Source organism: Rhinolophus sinicus, linkage group LG15 (genome assembly GCF_036562045.2).
Source record: "Rhinolophus sinicus isolate RSC01 linkage group LG15, ASM3656204v1, whole genome shotgun sequence".
NCBI classification, from domain to species: Eukaryota; Metazoa; Chordata; class Mammalia; order Chiroptera; family Rhinolophidae; genus Rhinolophus; species Rhinolophus sinicus.
The window spans coordinates 13,562,927-13,576,779 of record NC_133764.1 but is presented as its reverse complement, the minus strand read 5'-3'; the positions used below and the strand labels follow the sequence as shown (position 1 = coordinate 13,576,779).

The following is a 13,853-nucleotide window of genomic DNA, read 5'->3' as shown; positions in this document are numbered from 1 at the left end:
CGTCAGTTTTGAATCCCTTCCTCTCACATTTCACAGGAAGCTAGATTTCTTAAAGCCCCAAAGTTGGAGAAGTTTGAAGTTTCCTTGACTGGTTTGATTTAAATTGAATTAAAATAATTACTTTGCACAGAAAAAAACTTCAAATACTTTTTCAGAACACAACCACCTTTTCTTTCTCGACTTGTTTCTCTTCAAAACAAACTTCGCAACTTTGGGGTGAGTTAAATAATCAGAAATCTAGCCCCAAATTAAGCTTTCAATGACATGAAACACATTGTTTACTCCTTTTTAAAAAAAACATGCTATATGTAGGAAATTAATATGTGCTGATAGAAATTACTTTGGCAACTTAATCCCTAATTCAGGGCAGCCGTGTAATTGCTTTACAGAAAGGTTTTTCAGCAAAGTATTTCATACAATGTATATACAGAGGGTGCCTGTCATGCCAGGTCTCCACACAAGAATGCTCCCCACACAAGAACGCAGGATACGTTGAGGCCAAAAAGGAACACCCACGGAGCCATAGATAGGGGACTCATACCACTATATTCTCTATGGCGGCTGGTCGTGACATGAAAGCAAACATCCACCAGTACCCCAACAAGGGGTCTTCCTGCACCCCAGTCTCGCTGGCAGCCGGGCGAGACACAGCAAGTAGGATCTACACGATACACAATCTGTCATCCACGCTTGCTAACCACACTTGCTAGCCGTAACCCGCCGTCCGCTTCTCTGCCAACCAACCAAACAACGCCCTAGCGTAGCCACGGCAGTTATATCAGTGGCTAATGGCTAACCGGTAACAGCTGATGGCCACCCACCACCCGAGCCAGCACCTTACCATGCACATGAGGCTGAGAGCCTGGAAACTGCTCTCTGAGACTCTGTCCCCACAGTGCCAAAAAAATGTATACACATTTTAAGAAAGTAAAAACTATTAAAATTGTAATGCTCAATATATCCTGATAACGAGATAAATACAAGTCATGTGTATACATTTTTTTTGGCACCCCCGGTATGAGATGCTGAGCGCTGGGTAAAACACCGTAAGTGAAAAGTATAATAGTTTTCATCTTATTCAGCTGGAGGCGGGGGTTCACAGCTACAGCCAGTCGCATGTACTGTAGTTGGAACACCTGATCTGGAGCGTGGAGAGATGGGACTCCGGCAGGCCCGGTGTCAGGATGCTGCCCCGCGTCCAGAGCCGGCCCGTGACCGAGGATGGCCTGGAAGCTGCACTCCGCATGCAGCCGTGGCCCTGTCTTTGCCAGTTCAGATGGGCAGGACTGTCCATCCTGGGCTTTGTCAGGCTTCTCCTTACCAATCTTTTGGTTTTTCTGGATTCCATTAGATTTCACTGTCAGTAATAAAAGACTGATCTTCCCTGGGCAGTTGAGATGTGAGGGGAAGTTTTGGCTTAGCCATTGCTGAGAAAGATGTAAGGGCATTTACGCAAGTGAGAATTTATAGCTTATTCCTGTCCTCAGGCCTTCTAAGCATATGTCGGAGAGACACGTCTCCTAAACGTAAAGTGTTCTATGCGCAAAGATATCCAATGATACATGTGACCAAATAAAAAAGGCATAGTTTTCAAATGCTCTAGCATAATCACACTTAACGTCATAGTTACATTTTCCCCAAATCCCTGGGATCCTATTTAAGGGAGTTCAAAAGGCCTGTGTCCTCTTATGTGTCCACAACTGTAGCAGTACTCTGGTGACCCTCAGTCCTGTTCTCTAACTGTCAAGTTAGGGGTCAGAGCCAAGGGCCAGAGCCTCAGGAAAAGCCCTAGAAATTCCCTGCACTCAGGAGCAGTTTCAGAGTTTCACATTTTCCCATGAGTGATACAGCTGGCTATCCATGCAAGAGTCTTCCAAATTCTGATCGTTGTTTGAAGTATGGCTCGAGTGGCTGTGTAACCCTGGAGCTTTTATCTCCACATACTTGAATTAAATCCCATAGTTCTTCAGTTCTGGCATCTGTGATCTTCACAGGGTTCAGATACCACAGGGATTTTACCACTTTCTGAAATACAGTTAACATGGATCAATTCAGAATTTCTTTTGCTCTAAAACTTCCTGTATACAATGGTAGCACCCAATAATTAGACATCTTTTGATTTCTAAAAGCAGAAAATAAGAGCATTTTCCTAGAAATTCCCTCAGCTCACATTTCAGTTTTGTATCATAATGCTTTGTGAAAAAATATATCTGAGGTATCAACTTTATTTGGTTCAAACACTCTATGACCTTAGAGATAGGAACTGAGGAATAATGACACAAGTGAAAACTGTAGTAACAGAAATGTTCAATCATGATATGATTAAATAGTAAGGCATTAGGTGGGGGTCAACATCAGTTTTAACCTGGGATAGCGACGACTGGATGATAGTGGATAACTCATATTAGACGCAGGGCAAATGTCTACTCCCTGAGAACCAAAATTCTACCAGATACAAGGAACAAAGCCAGAGCGCGAGAGAGGAGGAGGAAGAGGGGAGGTAGAGAGGGAGCATTTGAACACTTCATTCAGGCAGAAACTGGCCCATGTACCTTACAGAGAATACAACTTCCGTCAAGGCGAACTAGAGCCACAAGGCTTCCTGGTTTAAAGTGTATGAACGATAGTTTGACATATTACTATGTTTCCCCGAAAATAAGACCAGGTCATATTAATTTTTGCTCCAAAAGACGCATTAGGGCTTATGTTCAGGGGATGACATCCTGAAAAATCATGCTAGGGCTTATTTTCCGGTTAGGTCTTATTTTGGGGAAACACAGTAGGGAGAGGTAAACAACCTGGCCATTTACGTAGTTTGGTTCTTAAAGGTTGTTACTCAGAGTTAACAGCTGGTGGAGATTCTACCTGATGACCAGAGACGGCAACCTTCACTGGAAGAGCTGCCTAAGCCAAAGGCTGAAACCAGGCCAGGGGTCAACTCTTACAAGCAAGTAAGTTGCCAGACAACTGAGCTAGGTTTGTCAGTCTCTAAGCCTGCAGGGCTGGGAAGTAGGGGAGCTGTTCTGTTGGGGGACTCGACTAATCAGAAGGAGAGAGAGAGAGAGAGAGAGAGAGAGAGAAGGCACAGCCTGTAGCATTCACACCACTATAAAATTACAAAGCGAGATCAAAGGAGAAAGTGTAAAACGGGTGCACACATCCTGCTCCAAAGGGACAGATCCCGCCCACGGAGTAGGACGAAGCCTTTGCACTGGCTGTTCCCTCTGCCTGGAATGCTCTTTCCCTAGACATTTGGATGCTCAGGTCCTTTACTTCATTCAGCGCCGCTCAATGTCACCTCCTCAGAGAGGCTTTCCTTGACTTCCCCTTGTCCTGCTTTATTCTTCTGCTTAGCAGTTATCACCACCAGGTGACAAAAATAGTCCTGTATTTTTGTGTTTGTGTATTGCTTATGTCTTCCCAATAATGTGAAACTATGAGAGAAGGGGCTTTGTTTATATCCCCAGCACCTAAAATAGTTCCTGGTACATAATAAGCGCCGAGTAAATAACTGTTGGATGAATATGGGATGTTGTAAAGGTTTTTAGGAGAGGGCTGCTTTTCTAACCTGGCTTTCAAAGACGAAAGAGAACAAGATGGCCACGTAGGGCATGACCAGGAGAGGAGAAATGAGGGGCGGGGGTGTGAGGAAATGGCTCTCACAGAATGGGTTGCAAATCATGTATCTGATAATGAGCTAGTATCCAGAATATATAAAGAACACTTACAATTCAATAACAAAAAGACAGATAATCCAATTTAAAAATAGGAAAAGAGTCTGACTAGACATTTCCAACCAAAAGTTATACAAATGACCAATAAACACATGAAAAAGTGCTCAAGATCACCAGTCGTAAGGGAAATGCAAATCAAAACCATAATGAGATAAGATAACATTTTTCATCCACTGGGACAGTTATCATAAAAATAACAACAAGAACAACAGATACTAACACTTGCCGGTGACGATGTGGAAACATAATCTCCTGGTGGGAGCATAAATGGTGAAGCTGCTTTGGAAACCTGAAAAACTCACCTCCCTCTGAGGCCCTGACAGAACTCTGACTGATGGCAACACACACACAAGAAGCTGCAGGCCAGAGGGGTGAGTTCCTCAAAAGGTTAAACACAGAGTTACCATGAGACCCAACAATTCCACTCCTAGGTATGTACTCAAGAGAATTAAAAACATACATACACACAAAGACTTGTACATGAATATTCATAGCAGTATTATTCATAATTATTCATATTCCCAAAGTGGAAACATCCAAATGTCCATCAACAGATGAACAGATAAATGAAGTGTGGAATATTAATACAGTGGAATATTATTCAGCAGCAAAAAGGAATAAAGGATTCATTCATGCTGCGACGTGGATGAACCTTCCAAGCATATGTTAGGTAAAAAGAGCCAGACACAAAAGGCAACATATTGTATGATCCCATTTATATGAAATGTCCAGAACAAGTGAATCTATAGACAGAAAGTAGATCAGTGGTGGCTTAGGGCTGCAGTGGAGGTGGGGAGATGGGGAGCAACTGCTAAAGGTTATGGGGTTTCTTTTTGCGGTGATGAAAATGTTCTAAAATTAAATGTATTGATGGTTGCAAAACTCTGTGAATGTTAAAAACCATTGTACACTTTAAATGGGTGAATCATGGTATGCAAATTATATCTCAATAAAGCTGTTACAAAAATAAAAGAAACCTAGAGATGGGACTGGAGTTGCACCCTCTCACTGATAAATTTCATCAGCCGCCACACAAACAGAACGAAACTAAACATGAATCATTACGTACGACCTCTCGCTTCCTCTAACTTCCTGTGTGCTTTTCCTTCACTTGCACACCCTACCCGTGAACACACTTGACCTAAGAACGCTGGTTGCAAACCCTGGGCTGGTGCTCAACGTGGTCCTCCGTGTTGATGGCTCTGAGTAACTTTCAAGATCTCATTTATTCCAAGAAACATTTATTTAGAACCCATGTTCTGCAAAGCACTTTGAAGAAAAGAAATATAGCTATGCCCTCAATTGTTTGCAGTCCTATAGGAGAGTTAAGACCTATCATTTAGGATTCACTCACTTGACATAAAAGAAAAACCCCAAATACCAGTGGCTTAAACAAGATAAACTTAGTTCTCTTCCTTGAGGTCACTAAGAACCCAGGCTCTTTATGTTTCTGTTGTGTTCTAACACAACGATTTCCCATCCTAAGGGTCACTTCCTGGGCCAGTATGGCTGCTGGAGTGGGTTGAGAATGAATGGGAATTGAGGCAGAGGGAGCAAAGAAATGACACAGTAGTTGGATGTGCATAGGGGACAAAAGAGGAATTTGTGAAGATAGGAGATAGACGCAAGTGAAGGGACCTGATGCAGAAGGAGAAACTGATGATGGCTTTGGGGGTAGAACACCTCAGGAGTTCAGTTCTTGAGAAGATGAGAGGAGATGGCAGCTACGGACCATGTGGAGCAAATGATCTTGGGGTGGAGCAGGGACACTCTTCCAATTGTCACAAGAAGTTGAACAGGGTTCAGATGGGGAGGTGGGAAGGTGCGGGCACTCCTCAGGGACTGCTTCTGGTTTCTCATTGAAGTGGTCTCCTTCCCCCTCTTTCTTTCTTTCTTTTTTTCTCTCCTGACAAACACACCAGGGCAGGGCACCAAATATATCACTGTTCCACCTAGTTGGCTACTGATAACGTAGTATCCCTCAGACACTTGGTTTCGTGAACTGTATAATGTCCCAGAGTAAGATGGCTGCCCAAAGACAAGCTGCCAGAAGCAGATGGGAGAACACTGAGGGTCTTCCTGAGCCCATGAGTAGTAGGGGCCCCCAAGCCTGGCCTCCTGTTCTGGTTCTTTCTCTGCCAGGCATCAGGCTTCTCTCTGTCGCTGGTTTCCAAAGCTGCTTGCCTTTGGCACAGCTTCTCTGTGTCCACCCCCAGGAATCAGCTTCCAGAAGCTAAGGCCCACACGTCACTGGCCCCTCTCCAGATGCCGGCCAAAGTGCCTGCAAGGCTTTCCAAACCTCACATTGTCTTTCAGACACAGAGCTGGGGACACAGAGCTCTTGTGATGGGACAATCACTGCTTTCTGGGCTCTGCTGACTCGGGAGACACTGGCTGGGTGTGGCAGGCAGGGAGCCCAGGACAGGGCTGCCCACTGCCAGTCAGGCCTGGGGAGAAGGTGCAGGTCTCAGGGCCCTGGGCTGGCTCCTGGCTGGGGTGGGGAGGGCCAGGACAGAGAGAGTGTTCACTCCTCCTCCAGACAGTTGTCAAACACTCATCTCTGGGAATCCCTGTGGACCTGGCCCTGTGCTTGGTACCGTGGCAGCACAAAGACAGAAGTCATGGCCCCTGCCTTCCAGGAACTTCTGTCCTATAGGCTCCAGCAGGACATTAACTACAGAAAAACAGAGCACAGGAGCGAATGTCAGCCAGGGATTTCTCAGTTGCTGTAACGTGACATCTAGAGCAAAAAGATTGTGTGGTTCTTACTTCTCAAAGTAATTCAGATTCAAATGTTATGTTTTAAAATATGTGTGTGTGTGTATCAAAATTAACATTAGATTTTTCTGGTTGCAAAATTCTAAGTAAGTTTATCAAAGCTGAAATCTTTTCTTTCTCTGTTAGCCCCCTCAGTTAGCTGGTACCCTAAGTCCATGCTTTGAATTATGCAACACCAAACCAATCTTAAAAAGGGAATATTTTGGCCCCATGTCTGAAAACATTCCAGCTTCAGGCTTGGCTGGATCCAGGTGCTTATAACATACCGTATGAAAGCTGCCTGATTCTGCTTTTCTCCGTTTTGGCTTCATTCTTGGAGAAGCTCATACTCCTAGGATTGTATCCTGTGCTTATCAGTCCCACTTGAAAGAATGGGCCCATCTCCTGGTCACACCAGCAAAGTCCTGATTTAACTAGCTCTGACTGGGTAACAGGCCCATTCCTGGACCAACCTCTATAGTGGTTAGGGGTGGGTGGAAATGAAGGTAGTTGGAGAAAAATATGATGCTGTGACTGCTAGGCCTGAGTCATATGCCTCTGTCTGGATCCTGGGGTGGAGTCAGCTTTTTCTGGACCATATGACCGAAGGTGGGTTATACAATAGATACTTTCCCAAGGAAGAGTGGGGTGTTATGATCAGGAGGCAGCTGGATGCAGGGTAGGGTCACAATCAACACCCACTGCTGGTAGGGTAGTGGAATGTGCCCTCAGAGAGGTATGAGCCAAGGACTGTGGGAATTCAGGAGGGAGATGCCATTTCCAGCTAAAGGAATCAAGGAAGGCTTCACGTGAAGGATGCATCTGGCTGGGCCTTGAAGGACGACTGGAGTTTAAGTGTTGGCTCTGGCGGGATGGGGAGGAAGGGAATCCTGGCCAGAGGGAGCAGTGTGAGCAAAACCTGGAGATAATCAGAGAGGAGCAAAAGCCGAAGCCGGATGAGGGAAAGGCCTTGAATGCCGGGCAAGGGGCATGGCTTCAATTTGGAAGGCATTCGTGGATGGTTCCGGAGCCAAGGATGGCCTCATCAGATCTGTGCTCCTGGGAGCTGGTACTACTTGCCAAAGGAGACCTGACCCTCTGCTCCTCTCCGCCCTTCTGGGCTGACCTGGGTGCCTACAGATCCCTCTTCCTTTGGTACAGGTGACACTAGGCTGGCGTTTTCCAGGAGAAATGCTGAGTGAGAAACAGAGGGAAAGTGCAAGCACAAAGTGTGATTACAGAGCCTAGCTTTCTCTTGCTAAAGTACAGAAAGCCTGAATACCCAGCATCCTCCTTACTCTGGGCTTAACCTCCCCTCCCCCACCCTGTCAGTTGAGCCTGAGGCTGGAATGGGGGTTGGCAGCAGTGTCCACTCCGTGGGACCCTCAGAATCCATTTTCTGCCCTGAATAGTACTTGCTCTAAAGCAGCCCTGGCTCAGGCGGGGGGCGGGGGGCACCCTCAAGTCTCACCCCTAAATTCCTCCCCTGACCCTGCTCTCATTGTGTCGCCCAGAAGTATCAGAAAAATCAGCTGAAGGCTGAGTGGGGCCTGGTTCTCAGCCCCTCAGGTGCAGGGTTGCGGACCAGTCAAAAGTGTGGGCTTTGGGGTTAGTCAAACCTGTGTTTGAATTCCACTTCTTTCCCTTACAGACAAGTCCCATGACCTCCCCAAGCCTCGGGTTCCTTTTCTGCAAAAGGGAACATGGAAGCTACCCCTCACGGGACTGGTGGGAGGATGAGATGGGATCCTGCCTGTTATACACAGGCACAGGGTACATCTGCAATAACCGGTGAAAGGGTGAAGGAGGGAAAGAGCCACCCAGGGAGGGAGGAAACGACCGGCAGACTCCTGCCCCTGGGAGCGCTCTGAGCTTAGCCTGTGCGTGAGGCCATGTAGTCAGGCTGTGCAGACGCAGGCGAAGGGAGGCCAGGATAGAGCACAGGGGCCAAAGGCATCACCACCCTCAGACACACTCCTGGACTTTGAGCTCCTTTTGCCTGTTGGGCTCAGGGAAGCCCCAATGAACACATCATCATGTCATCCGTCCTGGAGCTCCCCAAATTCAGGGAGGCGTGGGCTCTGGGTCATGCCAGAGGGCCCGGAAATTCTGACTATGCCAATATGCCCCAGGTGGACCCCTCTGAGCTTCATGTTCCCCCATTCGTTAGGAGATCTGTGTCAGATTCTTCGAGGTCCCCAGGCTGCCAAAGGAGCAGGCTTTTAACAGAGTTTTCACAAAGCTCAGGCTGGATAGGCCTGAAGGATTGGGTAGGGGTGACAGGGAGGGAGACGAAGGCTCAAACCAGGGGTCCCCAGCTTTACTGAGCCCCTCAGCAAAATAATTTGAGGATGTATCCCCCAAAACGTACTTATTTATGTCAGAAACATATACTATTACACTAATATATTAGGCCCACTATAAAATACATATAAAATGAAACATTTTCAAGAGATATCAATAGGAAACAAACAAATTACAGCCCATCCATACAATAGACTACTACTGAGCTATAAAAAAGAATGAGGTCTTGTAACTCAATAAGGAGAAGATAACTAAATTTAAAAATGGACAAAAGATTCGAATAGACATTTTATCAAAGAAGATATGTGAATGGCTAATAAGCACATGAAAATGCTCAATTTCATTTACCATTACAGAGATGCAAATTAAAACCACATGAGCTACCCCTTCACACCCTCTAGCATGGCTACAATCAAAACGATAGATAGTGGAGGACAGCCAAGATGGCGGAGAACTAAACACCGTGCCTGCTTTCTTCCGTGAACACATTAAAATTACAACTAAATTATAGAACAATCAACCTGGAGAACCAACTGAAGTCTGGCTGAACAGAAGTTTTATAACTAAGGATAGAAAGAGAAGCCACATTGAGGCTGGTAGGAGGGATGGAGATGCAAAATGGGCTGATCCCAAACTTCCATGTGGCGGATGAAAATTGGAGGATACCTTGACGGTGTAGGTTCCCCCCAAAGGAACAAAGGGCTCCAGGCCCACTCCAGGCCCCTCAGGCCAGGAAAAGGAGCCCTCACAAGACCTGGCTGTGAAAAACAGCGGGCATTCCAACCATCCAAGTGGGACGGGAGGCTGTAGGAAACCCAGACGTCCTCTTAAGTGGCCGGCGTACAGACTGAATCACTTGAAGGCACTCACCTTGGGCTCCAGCGGAGGAACAGTGACTCAGGGGGTGTCGGAAGCATATGGGGAGCAGACTGAGGTGTGTAGCTTCAAGGCCAGAGCTGGAGGACAGCCCTGTTTTCCTCGTGAGGGGTCCTGTTCCCAAGCAGCTAGCAGGGTGCCGCCATCTTTAATATGTTGAGCCCCCCCCCTATGCTTATGGCCAAATCTGAATCTGATTGGTCTGGGAGCTCTACAGCTCTGCCCTGTTGACTCACTGGGACCCCGCCCCATCCAACTCCCCCAACGCCCGAGGCACTTTCTCTGTGAGCAGCCAGCCCTGCCACATTGCACTCTTTCTTGGAAAACTATCGGAGTCCCAGAGCCCTGGGCAGGCAACGACTGTTCTCGGTGAGCTCTGAGAGTTTTGCTGAGTAGCTCCAGGCTCAGCACTGGCACCAACCAGAGTCTACAGTAACCTGGTGACCACAAGTTTCTCACTGTAGTGACTCCCTGAGACCCTGCCTTTTCTAACTTGCATACCACACGGGGCTTTATCAGCCGCTGAACTTTACGGGAGCTAGCAGGTGGCAGCAGGACTTGGGGAGTCCTGGCTTTTTGCAGAGATACCCCAGGCCCAGTACTGGTGGCAGCCATCTTCAGTTTGCAGCGTGGCCTCTCCCACATGCCTCCAGGTTTAGCACAGGGAGCAAAAAACCACGGATTGCTTTGTAGCTCCTACCAGGTAGTTCCTGGCTGGTCACAAGCAGTGGATGACCTATGCCTGCACCAGAGCCCCTCCCAAAAGGCCCCAGAACCAACATACTTGGAGGTTGGCTTCAGACCATAGCAGAGCACTGCTCAATTGACCCCTCAAGCGGTACATACAATGGGTGGTCTCAACAGGCACCAGAGCCTGCTGGGGCAAATTCCACTCAGTGAGGTAAGCCCCCCATAGAGCAGCCCATAAGCTGTGGATGGGGCAAAAACCCACAGCCAATCAGCCTGTGGGTCAATCGCACCCACTGATGTGCCAATAGCAATCAAGTCTCAACTATAACAGGAGGACACACACAAACCACATAAGGGACACTCCTGGAGCACCCGGTGCAGGTGACTGGGGAGACTATGCCAGGGCCCCATAGGCCACCTGGCAAGACTGGGAGACATAGCAGATCTACCTCTTACACAGAAACAAACACAGGGAGGCAGCCAAAATGAGGTGAAGAATACAGATTATTGTTCGACTGTGCATGGCCGGGCGCTGTCTTACTCGGCTCTGGTGGTGTCAGTTTGTCTGGCTTCCTCTCAGCCCCTTGGCGGCGGCGGCGGCGGGCAGGGCCTGGCGTTTCCAGGCTGAGGGGCTCCGGGGTGAGGGGCACGGAGGAGGAGGAGGAGGAGGAGGAGGAGGAGGAGGAGGAGGAGGAGGAGCAGTAGCTGGAGGAGGAGCAGTGTGCCCTGGCACCCAGCGGCTGTGGCGATGGCGTACGCCGATCTCTTCAAGTACATCATCATCGGCGACCCAGGTGTTGGTAAATCCCGCTTCCTGCTACAGTTTACAGACAAGAGGTTCCAGCCAGTGCATGACCTTACTATTGGTGTAGAGTTTGGTGCTCGAATGATAACTATTGATGGAAAACAAATAAAACTTCAGATATGGGATACGGCAGGGCAAGAATCCTTTCGTTCCATCACAAGGTCATATTACTGAGGTGCAGCAGGAGCTTTACAAGTGTATGATATTACAAGGAGAGATACAGTCAACCACTTGACAACCTGGTTAGAAGATGCCCGCCAGCATTCCAATTCCAACATGGTCATTACGCTTTTTGGAAATAAAAGTGATTTAGAATCTAGAAGAGAAGTAAAAAAAGAAGGTGAAGATTTTGCACGAGAACATGGACTTATCTTCATGGAAACTTCTGCTAAGACAGCTTCCAATGTAGAAGAGGCATTTATTAACACAGCAAAAGAAATTTATGAAAAAATCCAAGAAGGAATCTTTGACATTAATAATGAGGCAAATGGCATCAAAATTGGCCCTCAGCATGCTGCTACTAACGCCACACATGCAGGCAGCCAGGGTTTCTCAGGGCACCACCAGTACTTCTGGGCTCAGCCAGACTTCCTGGACTCAGCCAGGCTCTCAGGGCACTGCCACTTTCTCTGGGCACAGCCAGACTTCCTGGACTCAGCCAGGGCTCTCAGGGCACTGCCACTCTCTCTGGGCCTCTCAGGGCACCGTGCTGGAACAACAGCAGCTCACAGTCAAGGTGCTTACATATTCTCGATGGCGGCCGGTCAAGCCACAAAAGCAAACATCCACCAGTTCCACTACATGGTGGTGTGTTCCCAAGCAAACAATCAAGCGGTCCATTAAATTAGGGATAGAAGGCAATTCCCCATAGTCCATAGTCATTCGCCAGGGCTGTCCTGGGGGTGAGGGACGACCTTGACCTCACCCTCATCTCCCACGGAGGACTCAGCAAGCCTTTCCTCCGGGGACAAGCCCTGCATCCGGGCTGCCTCAGCAAGCACTTCCCAGCCCACAGGGCCGCACAGACCTTTGCTTTCTCAGGCCTATGGTGATTGGGGAACTGTCCACGTCTTCCCACCCCTCCACGGGGGTCCAGCTCTCCAGCTGAAGTTAGAATCCCTGTGGTAGCCATGCTTCTGCCAGAGGCAGTGTGGGCAAAGAAGGGCGAAGAGGGGCTTCTCTCCCTCGTTTCCCCAGAACTGTCAGAACTGGAGGACACATCATCCCCAAGGGGTGTCGGTTACTAAGTCAAATAACCACTGATTCTGGTGTTCTCTCCCCGGTTCGCCAAGTACCAGTTATGTCCAACATACTTGACCTCCTGCCCATCGAGGACCATTCACTTCCGACCCCTCCCATCAGGTCTTTGGGGCTGCTGGGATATTTGGATCACTTAACCTACCTCCGTCATAGAGGCCGTTTTTGTCCCCAAGCTCTTAAACTCATGTACAAATGTGTGCCCTGTCTTGGTGTAGGGGGTTCTCTACCCTTACAAGCTAGTGGAAAATTCATATTGGGTTTTTTTGGTGTTTTTAACCTTAAAAATCCCAACCCTTGGATAGCTAGCAGGGAGGTGCTGGACTGATAGGGTAGAGAAGAATGCGTGAGAGCAGTAATTACCCAAGACTGCCCTCTTCAGGGTTTTACTTCAAAAAACATACTGGTGGGGCCACTTCTCCATTCACAGGTACTGCCCTGGCCTCACCCGACCCCACTGAGGGTCACACGTGTGCTGCTTAGGTCCCTCCAGCTCAGCCCAGCACCAAACCCACCCACTGCCTTCCTCGCCCAACACAGATCCATGGGGGCATGATTTCAAGGGATAATGCTAGCGCAATCTGCAGAAAATGCAAGCATTCCCCTACTTCTTCAACAAGGAAAATCATGAAGAAATCACATTTAGTAAGTCAGTGAGAGTTAAATGCCTGAGAGAGTAAAAGAAATTCTGAACAAACAAGATTTACTAATTTACCTATATGAGCACAAATAAATGTCGGTGGTTTGGTAAATGAGAGGAATGGTGCCAACCGTGCACGGGACAATAGCACAGAGTCCCCAGAGGAGCAGTGGGCCTGGGAAATAGCCCAGCATGTTTTGCTGGTTAGGTAGGGCTCCAGGCACAGTTAACGGGCTACCAGTCCCTCATCTGGCTTATTAGTTTGTGGATGCTGTTCTCTGGGTGCCGGCCCAAGTTACCTCCCAAAGTTTCTTACTGAGAATGAGTAACAAGTGTTTTTCTCCGTGTGGTGACTTCTGTGAGCCAACCAACATTTACTGTGTGGAAAGCACTACCAGGAAGGAGGATCAGTAGAGCGCTGGGAATCCAGGAAGTGAGGAGAAACAAGTCAGATAGTCTTGCAGACTAATTTGCTGTCTCCTTTCAGTATCTCGGCAGAGAGCTAGTTGAGCAGGTCCCAGCGAGCAGTGTTAACAATGAACCCCTCTTTCTAATGAGTTCATTTTATTCATCAAAGAGTTTCCACATTAGTGGTACAGATATTCCCTGCCTCGCCATCCCTATAAACGGGAAGCATTCCAGGCAGGCTCCCTCTCAACAGGAGCTCTAGCCATGGGACACACAGTGCAGCTAAGTCTGGCCTTCTCTGAATGCTTCGGAATGAGGAAACTGTTATTGTTCTGCTTGTAAGTTTCCCCCCAAAACCAACAAAACCCTACTTTATATTTGT

General features: G+C 47.8%; 1 pseudogene; it reads left to right on the top strand.

The window, feature by feature from the left end:
* Positions 1-10,852: 10,852 nt before the first annotated feature.
* On the top strand, positions 10,853-12,024 carry LOC109453766 (ras-related protein Rab-2A; annotated as a pseudogene).
* The last annotated feature ends 1,829 nt before the right edge of the window (positions 12,025-13,853 follow it).